General features: G+C 41.4%; 2 protein-coding genes across 5 annotated transcripts in view; one reads left to right on the top strand and one right to left on the bottom strand.

The window, feature by feature from the left end:
• ENTHD1 (ENTH domain containing 1) overlaps nucleotides 1-986 on the bottom strand; it is a 103,039-nt gene extending 102,053 nt beyond the window's left edge. For all 4 annotated transcript variants that reach the window (XM_079936870.1, XM_079936872.1, XM_079936873.1 and 1 more), the window contains exon 1: nucleotides 910-986. The gene's annotated coding sequence lies outside the window, so the exon portion shown is untranslated. The remainder of the gene's footprint in view (nucleotides 1-909) is intronic.
• A 6,355-nt stretch (nucleotides 987-7,341) lies between these two features.
• The window catches only part of GRAP2 (GRB2 related adaptor protein 2), a gene marked incomplete at both ends in the record, with an annotated part of 60,566 nt that continues 53,378 nt past the window's right edge, over nucleotides 7,342-14,529 (top strand). Inside the window, one exon of the mRNA XM_079937454.1 lies at nucleotides 7,342-7,484. The remainder of the gene's footprint in view (nucleotides 7,485-14,529) is intronic.

Here is a 14,529-nt window from a genome sequence, read left to right as displayed (position 1 = left end):
TCTTGTGTTTATACAGGTTCTGCCTGTAGACATGAGATCAACTCAGGAGAAAATAAGCTCTGGCCAAGATCATTATAGAAGAAGGATTACAGAGAATATCTCAGCATTAGAAGGTGTTGCTGTTTTGATGGAAAGAACATTGCAAGAGTCAACCTAACTTGAGTCCCTCCTGTGTGTTCATTAAATCACTCAACTATTAATTTTCCAGAATTTACCATGTGACAGACTCCATTTCCAAGAAATGGAGAAACAGGTGCACAAGACACAGTCTCCACCCTCTGGAGTAAATGGCTACTCTTTACTGAATGCTCACAACGTGTTCACACCTAGGCACTCAGTACCTCATCTCATTACTTTAATTAGGATTCCAGAGGCACGGATTTGAGGTCCTGCTCTGCCATTCCCTAATTAGGGCTTAAAGACTTCTCTGAGCCTCAATTTCCCCGTCTGCAGCAGAAGGAATAATCACCTAGGGAAGACTGTTGAGGGGAAGACATGAGATGTCCTGTAAAGAACTTCTAACGTGAAGGGCAGAGGGAGAATCAACTGCCTGTAGCCAGGGTCGTTCCTTGGCATTCGCTTCATTCATTCAACAATCTTTTCAGAATAACCACTGTGCTCCAGGCAGGCCCTGGGGAGGGCACTGGGTCACACAGACGACTCAGCCCAGCGACTGCCCTCAGGGAATTTACTGCGAGCGGGAGGCTTGGAGAAGCTTCTAGAAGAAGGGAGTGACGTGATGGCGTCACACAATAATGACCTTCCCTCACGCAGGCCTGCGGGCCTCGTCGCCCTCCCGCCTGCCTCCGGCCGGAGCAGGGAAGCAGCACGGGATGGGCAGCGGGATAGCACCCCCTCCAGTCCCCTCCAGGCCCCGTCCCTCCCCACCCCCACACTAGGGGCTCCTACCGGAGGAGAAGTCCAGCCGCAGGGTTCCGGGCTTTTCCCTCCGCAACACAAGCCCCGCCTCCTCCAACCGGGCCAGAGCGCCCACGCCCGTTCCCACTTCCGCTTCCTCACTTCCGACCCCTCGCTGCCGGCCTTTCCCAGAGACAAAGTCTGCCGCTCCCAGGGCTTCGGAGGAGAGGGATCTCGAGGGTTAAAATAAGCCCCGCTTGAGGGTATCCCGCGGCTTGAAGGCAAATGTCTTCATTTCATGATCTGTTGGGCTGTGGCACTGCCCTAATCCTTCATTCAAATAATAAATTTTACAATTTGTGTTATTAGTGTAATTTTAACTGACTGGAAACACCGTCCACAGCTGATTTTCATCTCAAAGGACAAAGAATGTAATCTCTAGTAGTAGATTACTAGAGATGAAAAGTGTGTGTGATGGGCAGTGACAGAGTGCCTCCGATGAGGGCCTCAGGTACCACTGATGGGTAGTCCTTGAAATATTCGACTGACCTTCCCTGGGCACCTACCATGTGTCAGGCACCCCCGAAAGCAGCAAGGACTCAGATAGGACAGAGTTCGATGCTGGGTGAGTTTCGAGGCTAGTGGAGGTGACAGGCACCATCCCAGAAGATTGCGACAAGATGTGTATAGCATAATGGGAGAAGAGAGAGCATCTAATTCTACCAAGGAGTATTTGAGGGCCGGTTTCAGAGAACAGTTTACATCTGAATTGAATCTTAAAGGATGACAGGAGTTCTCTAGATAGGCGAAGTAGAGGAAGCCATTAGAGGCAAAGGGCACATCATAAGTAACGGCTTGACAGCTGAGAGAGCCTATTATCTTGGTAAAACTACAAGCACTGTAGTTACCATGGCTGTCACAGACTATTAGTGAAACAGCACAGGGAGATGAAGTGCCAGAGGAAATTCAGATCATGAAGAACCTTGTCTGTACAACCAGGTGATTTTATCCAGTAGGCATTGAAAATGTAATCAAACCCATGTTTTAAAGAACCGTGGTGGCTGAGTGGAATACTGACTGGAATGGAAGGAAAGAGATTTAGAGAATAGGAAAATGCTTAGTAAATGAAAGTTACCTTTGTTTTTGGTTCCTACTGCTTCAATCATAATTATTATAATAACAGCCTGCATTATTGATACTGACATGTAGATAGGTAAGTGTAATACAAAATGATAGGAGATATGGGGCTTCCCTGGTGGTTCAGTGGTTGGGAGTCCGCCTGCCAATGCAGGGGACACGGGTTCGAACCCTGGTCTGGGAAGATCCCACATGCCGTGGAGCAACTAAGCCCGTGAGCCACAACTACTGAGCCTGCGTGCTGCAACTACTGAAACCTGCACACCTAGAGCCAGTGCCCAACAACAAGAGAAGCCACCGCAATGAGAAGCCCGTACACCACAACGAAGAGTAGCCCCCACTCGCCACAACTAGAGAAAGCCCGCGCACAGCAACGAAGGCCTAGCACAGCCAAAAATAAATAAATAAAATAAATATATTTTAAAAAGATAGGAGATATGAAAGAAGTTGGTACATTATAACCAACTTAGCTGGCTGTAATATAGAGTGGTGGGGGTAGGAGCCAGAGGGAAATTGAAAAGATGACCTGGAAATGGGTGGTTCAGGACCTTGAATGCCATGGTAAGGTGTTGGACTTATAAAGGAGTGAGGAATAAACCAGAAGTATTTTTTACCTAGAGTTATAGTTTATGAAGACTTTTTATATGCATATCTTATGTAAATTTCAAAGGAAGTCTGAAATGTAGGTGTTATTATCCCATTTTACAGATAATAGTGCTAAGTTTGAGGCACATGCCATCATTCTACATTAGAGCCAGCCACTATTCTGAGCCATGAGAATATAAGGAAGTTATAATCTAATAGTCCAATAAACAGGAATACGTCAGTAAATGTGACAAATTACCATGATAAAGGCAAGTATAGATTGCTATGGGAGTCAAAAAGGAATTTGTCCAAACCACACAGTTAGGGAAGGCTTCCTGGAGGAAGTGAACCTGAGCAGCGTTTGCAGGAACAAATAGGTTATATGACTTCCCCAGTAATATTCAACTAGCAAGGATTTACCTGGAACTTGAACCCAGATCTCCTGCATGCAATCCTATGCTCTTTCCCCTATGCTGAGAACCAACCTTTGTCCTTGATGTTGAGGTTCATTGACCTTCTCAGTCACAGGTCTACCTGTTATATTTTGAGGTCAGAGACCCCAATTTTTTCTTTTTAAACCCATTCATTTTCTCCTTTTAGAACAAATCTCCCAGTGTGTTCAGAAAAATAGATTGGAAGCAGGAACAGAGGGATTGGAAATAGAATAGAAGTTTATAATAGTTCTGGCAATAAGCGATGAAAGCCGTAACCAAAGCAGAAGTCATGGGCCTGGTGCCATACTCCGCTCTGCTCCTTCTTCTCTGACACGCGGACTTTTGCATATGACGTTAAAGCATAGTATTTACTGGACTTGGCTCCAGATACATGTGGGAGTGAGGGAGAAGAAGGAGTCTACAGTGACTCTCAAGTTTCTGTTTCGTGTGAATGGTTGTCGCTAGTTCACCTAGATATGTACACGTTCTGAGGAACAGATTTGGCAGGAAAGATGTTGAATTCTGTTTTGGACATTTTGAATGCGAGGTGTCTGGGGGCGACCATGGGAAGATGCCCAGGAGACAGCTGAGTAGAAATAACTGGAATAAAGGAGAAGGTTCTGGGCTGGGCTCACAGACTTGAGAGTAGCCAGCATATAGGAGTTGATTGAAGGGTCAGATGGAAAAAAGAGAACAGAGCAAACTCGAAGACGGTGGTCCCCATGCAGGTGGAGAGGCCAGTAACAGTGACGGAGTGGATCAGGCAGGCTAATGGCTCACGTGCTACCAACCTATGGATTTAACTCCACTAGAGAAACATTGTGTAAAGACATTCTTCTTGTCTGCTTTCCTCCATTTGGGGGCACCATAATTTAGTTGCAATACTGTAGCATCCACCAAATACAGACATCATTTTACCACGATAACTTGGTGTGGGTTTGTTTTGTTTTTTTTCCCTGAACTCAGAGTTCTATAAAAGAGAACAAAGCTTTCTTCACTTGGTTTCCAGGACATCACTTCTTTTCATCTCCTTGGCAGTTTTCCTCTTATTTCTCTGACCTCTCGACTTTGGAGGAGTCGGCTCTCTGTCTGTATTCATTTCCGGGGTGTTTTTATCCAGTCTCATAGTTTTCAACACCCTTCCGTCTCTCAACAACAGTCAAGGTTTCATCGCCAGCCCTAACTTCTCTCGACCTCCAGACTCATATGTCTAACTCCCTTGTCGGCCCCACTGGCATGTCTCATAGACATCTCAAATTTAATATGTCCGAAATCTAACTCCTGATCTGGAATTCAGACCTGCTACCCCACAGTCACTCCTGTGTCAGGAAATGACACATCCTTGCTGCTAGTTTCTCGGGCCACGAACCTTGGGGTCACCGCTGACGTATCTCTTTGTCTCTCACACTGCACATCGTGTCCGTGAGTGCACCTGTGCCACAGGGTGGCTACCAAGTCTGGGTTACATGTGCTCCACAGATAATAAACGGTTTATCAATGCCACATTTCTAATACACATAAAATAATAATAATATCTATGGCTCCAGACTTTATGGTCACCCTGTATATTCAGAATTCAATCACTCTCCAACATCTGTCCTAAGTCACTGTCATCTCTTGCCAGGATCGTTGCAGTAGCCTCCCACCTGCTCTCTCTGCTTTTTCTCTTGCTTTCTTACTGTACAATCTATTATCAACACAGTGATCAGCATGAGACTTGAAAAACTTAAAACACAAGTCAGATCATATTATTCTCTAGTTCAAAATCTTCCATTGGCTCTCATCTCACTCAAGAATAAAATCCAAAGACCTTGCAACAGCCAGTGAGGCCCTACGTGTTTCGGCCCCTGCTCCCTCTCTGACGTCCATCTCGACTCCTCGCCACCTCACTCACTGCATCAAGCTTGCTTCCACCTTCAGGCTTTGCCCCTGCGAGTCTCAATACCTACAAAAGCTGTTTCCCCAAAGAACCATCAGGCCGGATCCCTCACTTTGTTCTGGACTTTGCTCAAATATCCTTTGATCCCCTAATGAAATCACAACCCCTGCTTCAGTCACACTGTCTATGACTCTTGCTCCATTTTATAATTCTCTGCGGCAGTGCAGCCATCTGATGTGTGTATTATTCCTTCCTCTACCAGAATGTGAAATCCAGGAGGTCAGGGACTATGTTTTGTTCACTGATACATTCCCAGTACCTGGAACAGGCCTAACGAGGAGTAGGTGTTCAAACAGTATCTATTGAATGAATAAAAAGAGAATGTCTGAATCCATACTATTAGATGAAAAGTACACATTTTACCACATTTTACTTAAATTAAACATAATTATAAATAAGAAGTTCTGATAGTAACAATGACCTGTCAAAAGGAATTGCTGGAAAATTTTAAACAAGTATGGTTTTAAATGAAAATTTCTCCATGGTGGATAAGTCCAGATTTCATATATGTCTTAATCCTCCTGATTTTGCTTATATTTTTATGAGCGTCCTGTGATGGTGAGGACTGAGTTGCTGGCATCTTACATGAGGGTTTTTATTCTCAGTTTCTGCCTTTGCACCAGTTCAGTTACAGAGCTGCTATGAAATTAACCACTAAAGGGGCCTTGCTTCCCCCCCAATATGCTCTGTAACATGTCTGCAGATCATTACTACCAAAATAACTTCTCTGTGAGATCTTCCTGTTCTGCCGTCGGCGCCATACTTGGAGGGGAAAGGGTTGTATTCTGCTCCCTGGGGGCATTGCCCTGTGGGAAAGCAGCTTCCCTGCTGGTGCTCAGAACACCACGGCACTTCCTGTACAGCCCTAGTCAACAGTCCCCTTCCTTCCCACTTCAAAGCCACTGGCTCGGGATAAGGACTGTGGCCAGAGGATTTCAGTGTTTGAAAACTAGCGATGGAGCTGTCGGGTGATCCCACCAAGAAGGCCCTTAGAATCTGGAGACTGAAGAACACTGAGGCCAACATGGAGATGCTGTTTTAAAATCGTTGTTATCTTGAAAAGTCTGTCTTTATAACATGTGGAAGTAGTGGGGACCCTATTCAGATGCAATTTGGATTTAAGAACATTTGACAAACTTGCATTAATAAAAAGAAAGTTCTTTATTACAGACGTAAGAGGAGCAAATTCCTTCCTTTAAGTCATTTGACCAATCATTTACTGAGAACCCACTATGACCAAGTACTCTAGTGACTCCACACCAGATTCTTTTCTATTTCAATAAAAATGTTGAGTGATCATAACCAAGGAGAAATTCCCCCCCAGAAAAGGAAATCTTGAGCAAGGTTTAGGTATAAAGGGGCAAAGAGATAGAAAAGGATACCATTTCACAATGGAGAATAAGTTTAAATCAGAGACTCCCAAGTTGTCTTATCTGATACCATCCTTCTTAGCCTTTAAGGGATTCACACTGGGAACATCTTGTCAGCCAGTACTTCCCTCTTTATCTTGGGTCTGTTCACCCAACGCTGAACGGTGCCACTTAGCACGTAGCAATGTCTCTAATTTTGTGCAAAATATGCAACGTTGGCAATCCGTTTTCTAACAAGGGCAAAGACAGAGGAAGAGGCCTTCGCAAGTTACACTTGGTACGGGAGGAAGGAGCTTAAAGAAGAGAGCTGGCTATAAATTTGAAGGTAAGAGCTAAGGAAGTTGAAGGTGACAAAAACGTTAGGTCGTGAAAAATCTTCAAATCCCAGAAATATTTTAGTCCAACCTACTCAGGAGAAAATGAAATCCCCCAAATCTAAGTAACAAGCCCCAGCTCACACCTGACTATGGCAAAGCTGGGGTTAGAACTCGTCCTGGCGTAAGTTTTTCTTCTGTCTTTTCTTAAGGGTAATATTATGGGCTGAGTTCACTAAGAAAGCATTTTCTTTTTTCTGGGATTTTAACATTGAGAGTGATCCGGGATGGTATTAACAACGTTCCACTAAGAAGTCCTAATGTTCCTCTGGATGCTTGGATAGACTCAGAAAATGCATTTTCCTTAAGACCAGCAGCATCTTGCTGACGGACCATCTCTAGGATTAGAAATTTTCTTATGTGAACATAATCGTTCGGGGCGAACTTGTTAAAACTGAAACCAAGCATAAGGAAGCAAAAGTGTTTCAGTGAACCTCCTGCGTTTTAGTTCTACTCCAGCAGCAAGAAGACAAAACCACATAACCTAAGGCTCACGCCCAACTCTCTGGAGCCCTGTATCTGCTAGTTCCTGTGTGGTTTGCACACAGACTGCAGGGCCAGCTGGGGGTAGTTTGAGGGAGGGAAGAAGAAGCCGGGGAGGAGGAGGCACTCAATGGATCTGCGAGCCTGTGCCCTGGGTTAGTGTGGTACTTGGAAGACAGCACAAGGTGGATCTGTACTCTGAAATGCAGACATTTTGATGTTGGAATTCATCTTCCTTGTTGCAAGAAAGGATTCTAATAACTCGGTGTCAAAGGCATAGACTCAACCTCTTCTCTTCTGAAAGGTATGTCATTATACACCATCAGTCCACACGCTCTAGAGATCTTGGATAGTTTTATTATTTGCACAATGTTCTCTAGGAGTCAATCTAATTAAATGAATCCCATGGGCTCTGTAAATATTGGTTTTAATTTTCGGTTCATCACCAAAGGTCTCTACATCTTTTTCTGTAGCAGTGTTTGTGGTGATAGGATTCGACTTCTAGTGAATGAACTAGACTGCTCCTTACCCAGCCCGTTACACAAAAAGACTCCACTAATTGGCTTCTGAGCCATCTCAGGAAAAGACTTTGGATCCTGGGATTACAGAGGTGAAATTCCACTTCACCAGTGTCAGCATTTATTCCAAATTGGGTTGGGGGGGCGGGGGGCGGGAGGCGGCAGGTGAAAGGCGGAGCAGCAATGAATGAATACCAGTACTGCGTGGTCAGGATTTCTCTTGGGGCTTGCATTTCTACTTCTGTTAGTATTTATGGTGCCTTTACAAAGCACACCAGTTTGGGTTCCTTTACAAAAGGAAAACTATGTTGAAATAGGTTTTGAGAGAGTGTTGTCTGTCTTTGTCTCTTTATTAACAGTTAACACTGTGTCCCTAAGACGGTCTCCAGTTCAGGCACTGAGCCTGAACACAACTCTCTGACACTCTCTGCCCCACCCGCCCTCAAACCTGAGGATGGAATACACACACCAAAGTTTGAGCCAACTTAAAACTATCATTTTTACATACTTGGAATTGTTAATAAAGTATATGTAACTTCATCTGCACATTACTGAAAATATACACCCCCAGAGGAATTAAGGGGTGGGAAAATGTTTAGGATCTAAAACTCCAATAGGAAAGATTACATGTGCTCATGTCCTGTCATCTGAGGGTGGGAAACCTCAGGGTGAAAAACCTTTCATCCTCTACAACTACATTTATCATAGACTTACTTGTTCTTTAGTGGGTCCTCTTTCTTTTTTTTTTTTTCCCTTGCTTTTGGTTTCTGAAAGAACATTCAGTATACGTGTACCCTGCTTTAACAACCCAGGATTGTTTATAAAACTTCACATTTTTAAAATAATTTTAAAGGGATCCTCTTTACAAAAGGATCCATTATTAAATAAAGGGCACTGTGTAAATTGAGAACCATCTAAGTGTATTTAAATTTCAAGTTTTAAAAATTGATTTGCGCCCTTTTGGAGAAATTTAGGGATTTTTCTGGTAAAGGGAGACAGCCCTATATCATTGAATAAAACTATCTTTTTAGACTGAACTTGGAGTGTCTCCCATGTAGTAAACTGTAATCTGATTCTCCCTACATTGTAATAGATTTCATCTTTTTAAAATGACTTTACGGAAGCAGAGGGGAAGGAGGTGATCGATTTGTTCAAAATGAAGAAGTATTTCCATTGCTAATATAATATCCTTTTGAATATCTTCTATATCTTGGGCCCTGATGAAAATCCCTTATCTTTTTTTAACATTTCAATTGTTCTACGTCTATTTCATAGGGATATTGTAAGAATAAATGAGTTAACATAGATATGAAATGGCTTAGGAAAAAGGCGCTGTGAAAATACAGGGTAATATCAGTATCAGTTATCTCTTTGAACCTTGATCATTTTCTTCCCACTTCTTATATGAACTATATCTCACTTACTGCCTGAAGCCGTCTCTTTCAGAGCCCTTGCCTTCCGGAGGGGCTGAAAATGGCCTAGTTCCCACATACTTATTGATTCTCAGAGAACAACACCTGCGGGTATTGGCGATCTGTAGGGCTCACGCCTGCACTCTAGCAGAACTTGCTTCTTTTCCTGGCTCAAGAAAAGTCTACAATTGTTCAAAAATGTGTCATTAAGCGTGATTCCATCAGGATTTCTTAAACAAGCAAGAGTTGCTGCTGGATTAGTCCTAGGGACAGGCTTCATTTTTGTGCCCTCATAAAACAAACTCAAAACTTGGTCAAGAATCTTTAGGACCTAAGCTATTTGAATCAAAGGATGGGGTTGACTGACCCCCATTTGTCCATCTCAAGTACTTGCCCACCATATCTCGATTTGTAAAGGAACAACACAGCCCTCTGTGTGTGTGTGTGTGTGTGTGTGTGTGTGTGTGTGTGCATGTCTTTTTTTTTTTTTTTGCCTCTTTACAATTCTTAGGAAAATATAGCCTCATTTAACAAATGAACATTTATTAACACTTATTGTGCATTTACTATGTGTCAGGCCTTGTGCTAGGCACTGACTTCTCTTCAACAATGTTAATATTATTGGTTTCAATAAGCTTGAGCCAATAGGAATTCAGTAAATAATTTTTTAAAAAAAAACAGGTTTTTTAAAAAATATGCATTCACAGCAAACATTTTGGAGAATTAAAAGAAACTATTACTAAGTAGGTGAAGATTAAAGTCTTACATGCCCTCCAAAGAAGATGTAAGACATACATCTTACGAAGAAAGTGAGTAACATGTCCAAACATAAAGAAAAGATGAAATATTTGTACAGTGAATACCTCTATACTTACCTCCTAGTTTCAACGGTTGCTAACTTTTCGGCATATTTGTTCTATCTATATGTATTTCTTTCTGAACTATTTGTAAGTTACAGACAAAATGATACTTCACCCCTAAATAATTCAGTAAACATCTAAGAATAAGAACATTCTCCTACATAACCACAATGCAATCATTATACCTAAGAAGATGAACAGTAATTCATTAATATCATCTAATATCTAGACCATATCTAACCTTAACCATTATCCCCCAAATATTGTCCATAAAACTAGGACCTAATTTTTAAAAGAAACATACATTTTTGCATTAGCGTTTTATGTCTTTTTATTCAACATTGGATATTTTTGAAAAGATTAGGCATTATCTTGTAGAATGTCCTACATCCTGGATTTGTTGTTGTCTCATGGTGTCATTTAATTTGTTCTTCTATCCCCTGTATTTCCCTGTAAACTCCAAGTTAGAACTGAAGCACTGATTAGATTTCAAATGAACGTATTTTACAGGTGCTCCATATTGCATCTCATCAGGAGACACTTAGTGCCAGATTGTCCCTCTATTTGTGACACTCAGTTTGATTGTGGCTCAAGGTCGTCATCTCACTCCAGGGATCCCTTTGCAATTAACAAGTGATCTGACAGGATCACACTTAGGCATTGTGGTAATATCCTACCTCCTAACAAACCTCACTCACTAGCTTTAGTGAGTCTTTAGAATCCTTGCCTAACTCAACTATTCCATTGGAGGTCATATACATTTTAGTACAGTTTGAAGAAGGATTAGACATACACATTCATCATTACCCGCAGCAACAGCAGATATTTATTGAGTGTTTAAGTTCAGGTGATAACAAGGATGATGATGATGTTGATGATAGTGATGATGTTGATGTTGATGATGATGATAGTAATAAGTAACATTTACTGAGTGCTGCTGTGGAGCCAGATGGTCTAGGTTTGAGGCCAATCCTTCCGTTACTAACTCGGCCAATAGGGACAAGTTACTTAGTCTTTCTGTGCCTTAGTTTCTTAAGCTATAAAATGAGAGTGATATTGGTACCTATCTCATCATATTGTGTTGAAGATTAAATAATTTATACACGTATAGGTTTTTGTTTTTTGTTTTATTTTATTGGAGTATAGTTGATTTACACTGTTGTGTTAGTTTCAGTTGTACAGCAAGGTGATTCAGTTATACATATTCATATATTCTTTTTTTTTCAAATTCTTTTCCCATATAGTTATTACAGAATATTAAGTAGAGTTTCCTGTGCTGTACATTAGGTCCTTGTTGGTTATCTATTTTATATATAATAGAGTGTGTATCTTAATCTCAAACTCCTAATTTATTCCTCCCCCCCGGCCATGTTTCCCCTTGGGTAACCATAAGTTTGTTTTTGAAATTTGCGAGTCTGTTTCTGTTTTGTAAATAAGTTCCTTTGCATCATTTTTTAAAATTAGGTTCCACATATGAGTGATATCATATGATATTTGTCTTTCTCTGTTATACATAAATTTCCTAAAACAGTGTCTGTTATTATTATTTGCCAAGCACTTTACAGGTATTAACTCATTTGCTTCTCGTAACGGCACAATGAAACAAGGGCTAATATCACCCTTCTTTTGTAAGTGAGGAAATTGAGGTACAGAGAGGTTAAGTAATTTGCACAAGGTCACTTAACTTGTATGTGGTAGAGCCTGGATTTGAACCCAGGCGGTCTGATTCCAGAGCATTCTCTTGAAGAGTCCTGGCACATGGATGGGAAGGAACACAATTGGAACTGAAAGAAAATCAGTTATAGCCTCCCACCCCCACCCCATCCTATCACCACCCAAGTTTTAAGTTATTTTAAGTTACTGAAAATCTGGAAGCGTTGCTACGAAAATGTATTTTAGGTTTGGTTCATCTGATAATAGCACTCTATTAAGCACAGATGAGTAGGCTTATAGCACTTCTATAGCTCAAGGCTATGTATAAGAAACTTTAAACATCAGAGATAATGCTAGGATTGAAAAATATAAAACTATAAAGGAAGAGGAAGGAAAAAAAACTGAAAGGAATAATACAAGAGGGGAGTTATGAGATCTCAGAGCCTTGGGGCAGAAGGTGATATTTTGATATAGTCAAGCGGGAAAAAAAACCCTCTTATTTTTCACATTACTGTACTGTGTAAGATTTTACCACTAAAACACAAGTGTATAGCCATTGTCAGATTTATAAAAGACCACACTGGATTTCTTTATGGGACGATGGATGAGTCTTGTTAGTAGGTAACGTTCCTGGTTGGTTATCTCACTCACTCAGATATTCCGTAAGTCAGTCTATGGCTTTGGAAACACATAACTGTACACAGAAAAGGCCTCACAAACCAGGTGTTGGTCCCTACCCCTTCATTAGCATTAAAAAATGGTTCCAGTGTTGTCTTATTCACTCTTTCTATTGCCGTTACAGAAAGTTCTCAAGTATAATTTTCTAAAGAGAACTAAAAATAAGTGAGAAAAAAAGTCCAACGTTAATAATGTTTTTATGCATTTCCAACATAGTCATTGCTAAATTGGTTCTGCCTTTTTATGTTTCTTAATGAAAAGCAGGCTAATTGATCAACTGGTCATGAATAATACTTTTTCATTTGTTTTTCTCCACACCTCTCAGCCTTCCAGAACCACGAGCTTAATGTAGCAGCCGCCAAATGGTTTATGATTGGTGTCTATTGTCCAGTGCTTTATGGGAAAATACTGGAAACAAACTGCTGGAAACTCAGTAGGAACTCAGTAAATAATAAGTAGATACTTCTCTTGTTAAATATGATTTTTAAAGAAAAGTCTTTAAATAAGTAGGAAATATTACTAAGGAAGTACACTAGTAGAAAAAAACCTGGTTGATTTATAATTTGAATTTTCATCATCATTTTATAAGCGATGGATTTTTAGCAGTTTACAGAGCGAAGTGTGAGGTCAGATTAGCTCCCCTCCCCCAAACGGATTTATATTCTAAAAATGTGAATTGTTGAATTCGTAAAGCCAGCAGGAAGATCCCAGCCATACATTAAATCATATTTTAATACATTATATCAACCTTTTAGGTTGATCATACATGTGTTGATATCCATAGCACAGGGGTTCTTACTGGCGGTGGTGAAGCTAGAGGTGGACAGTCGTTTCAGAGACACATTTAGGAAGCTGATGAAAGCTACAGAAACTCTCCGCAGGGGTAAAAAATATGCCTAGCGTTCATCCACACACACCTTTACACAGAATTTCCAGTGGACCATCTCCTTCCTCCCCCTCCAAGAGTCCATCCATATATTCTCAGAAGGAAAAACAGCCTTTATCTGAAGAGTTTTTTTTTTTTTACCCTCAGCCTTATAAAGCTTTAAAAAGCGTTTTCACACATTATCTCATTTGATCTGCCTGTGATCTTTGAGGCAGACAGACCACATATTTTGCCTCTCATGTTGCAGAGTGGGAAAAGCAAAGCTCGCGAGTTTAAGTGACTTGCTAAAGGTAATTTTGCTAACGTCTGCCAAGACTTAGTACCTAGGCTGTGAAATTGTAGCCCAGGGCTCCTTCTACTACTCTGGTCTGGGCACAGCATTCTGGAGGCACAGGAACCCTTGATGGGGGTTCTGGAAATCTGAATTCTGGCTCTACTGGAAACTACCTGCGTGACCTTGAACATGACACTGTAGCCTCTCTGGGCCTCAGTTTCCTTCTCAGTCGAGTGAGAGGTTAGATCACATGTTCTCAGAAGCCCCTTCCATTCTCTGTTGCAAACTTCCTAATCCCCCCCACCCCCCGCAGTCTGAGCAGAGGGAAATGACTTTTCTCTGCGATAGATGGCAAGACCTTTCACCCTGCCCTGTAGGTCATTAGAGCTGGCGTCCAGTTTAGATGGGTTCCTTTTCAACGTCCAGATCCTGCTAGAAACTGTCAACATGGACAGTGCTTTTGTGGGCTGCTGGTGTGTCGTTCTGCTGGTTGCCTCATTTTCCTGCAGGGCTGGCTTACAGCAATTTTGCTCTAACTCTGTGCTCTGCATCCGACAGACGTGCCATGATATTTTATGATTCTTCTTGGGTAGTTCAGAATATAATATGGAAATAAAGAATGCTGATGGACTTATTTGGGGCTGATTAGACCTTATCCTTCTAAAACCGTTATTTCTCTTGAAGGACGCAAATCTTCCACCTGATTTTTCGTCATTAGCAGTTATTTCCTTTAATGTCCTTGAAAGGTGCTTGGAAATCGGAGAGTCGTGAGAGAGCCAACAGCACCGAACACAGACGCCCTGAGACAAGAAAGGACATGACCAAGCCCTTTCCTTTGGGGGTATTTGTAGAATCTTTGGGTCAGTATAATTAGGACAATTTTGTATGTTAGCCTCTGTTTCAGTTTTATAAAAAGCGTCTGCAGTGCATGTTGCCAAGTATACAAAATCCATGATATAACCCCAGTTTAATTTGGGGTCTCTCCAGGAAGATAAAACAAGCAGAAAATTCTCATGCTCCGTATGTCAGTAAACCAAGGTTTTATAATATCAGTTGTCAAACGGTGGA

The sequence above is a fragment of the Stenella coeruleoalba genome (genome assembly GCF_951394435.1).
Source record: "Stenella coeruleoalba genome assembly, chromosome: 11".
Lineage (NCBI taxonomy): Eukaryota > Metazoa > Chordata > Mammalia > Artiodactyla > Delphinidae > Stenella > Stenella coeruleoalba.
The sequence above is the reverse complement of the archived record's forward strand: the minus strand, read 5'-3'. Positions and strand labels throughout refer to the sequence as shown.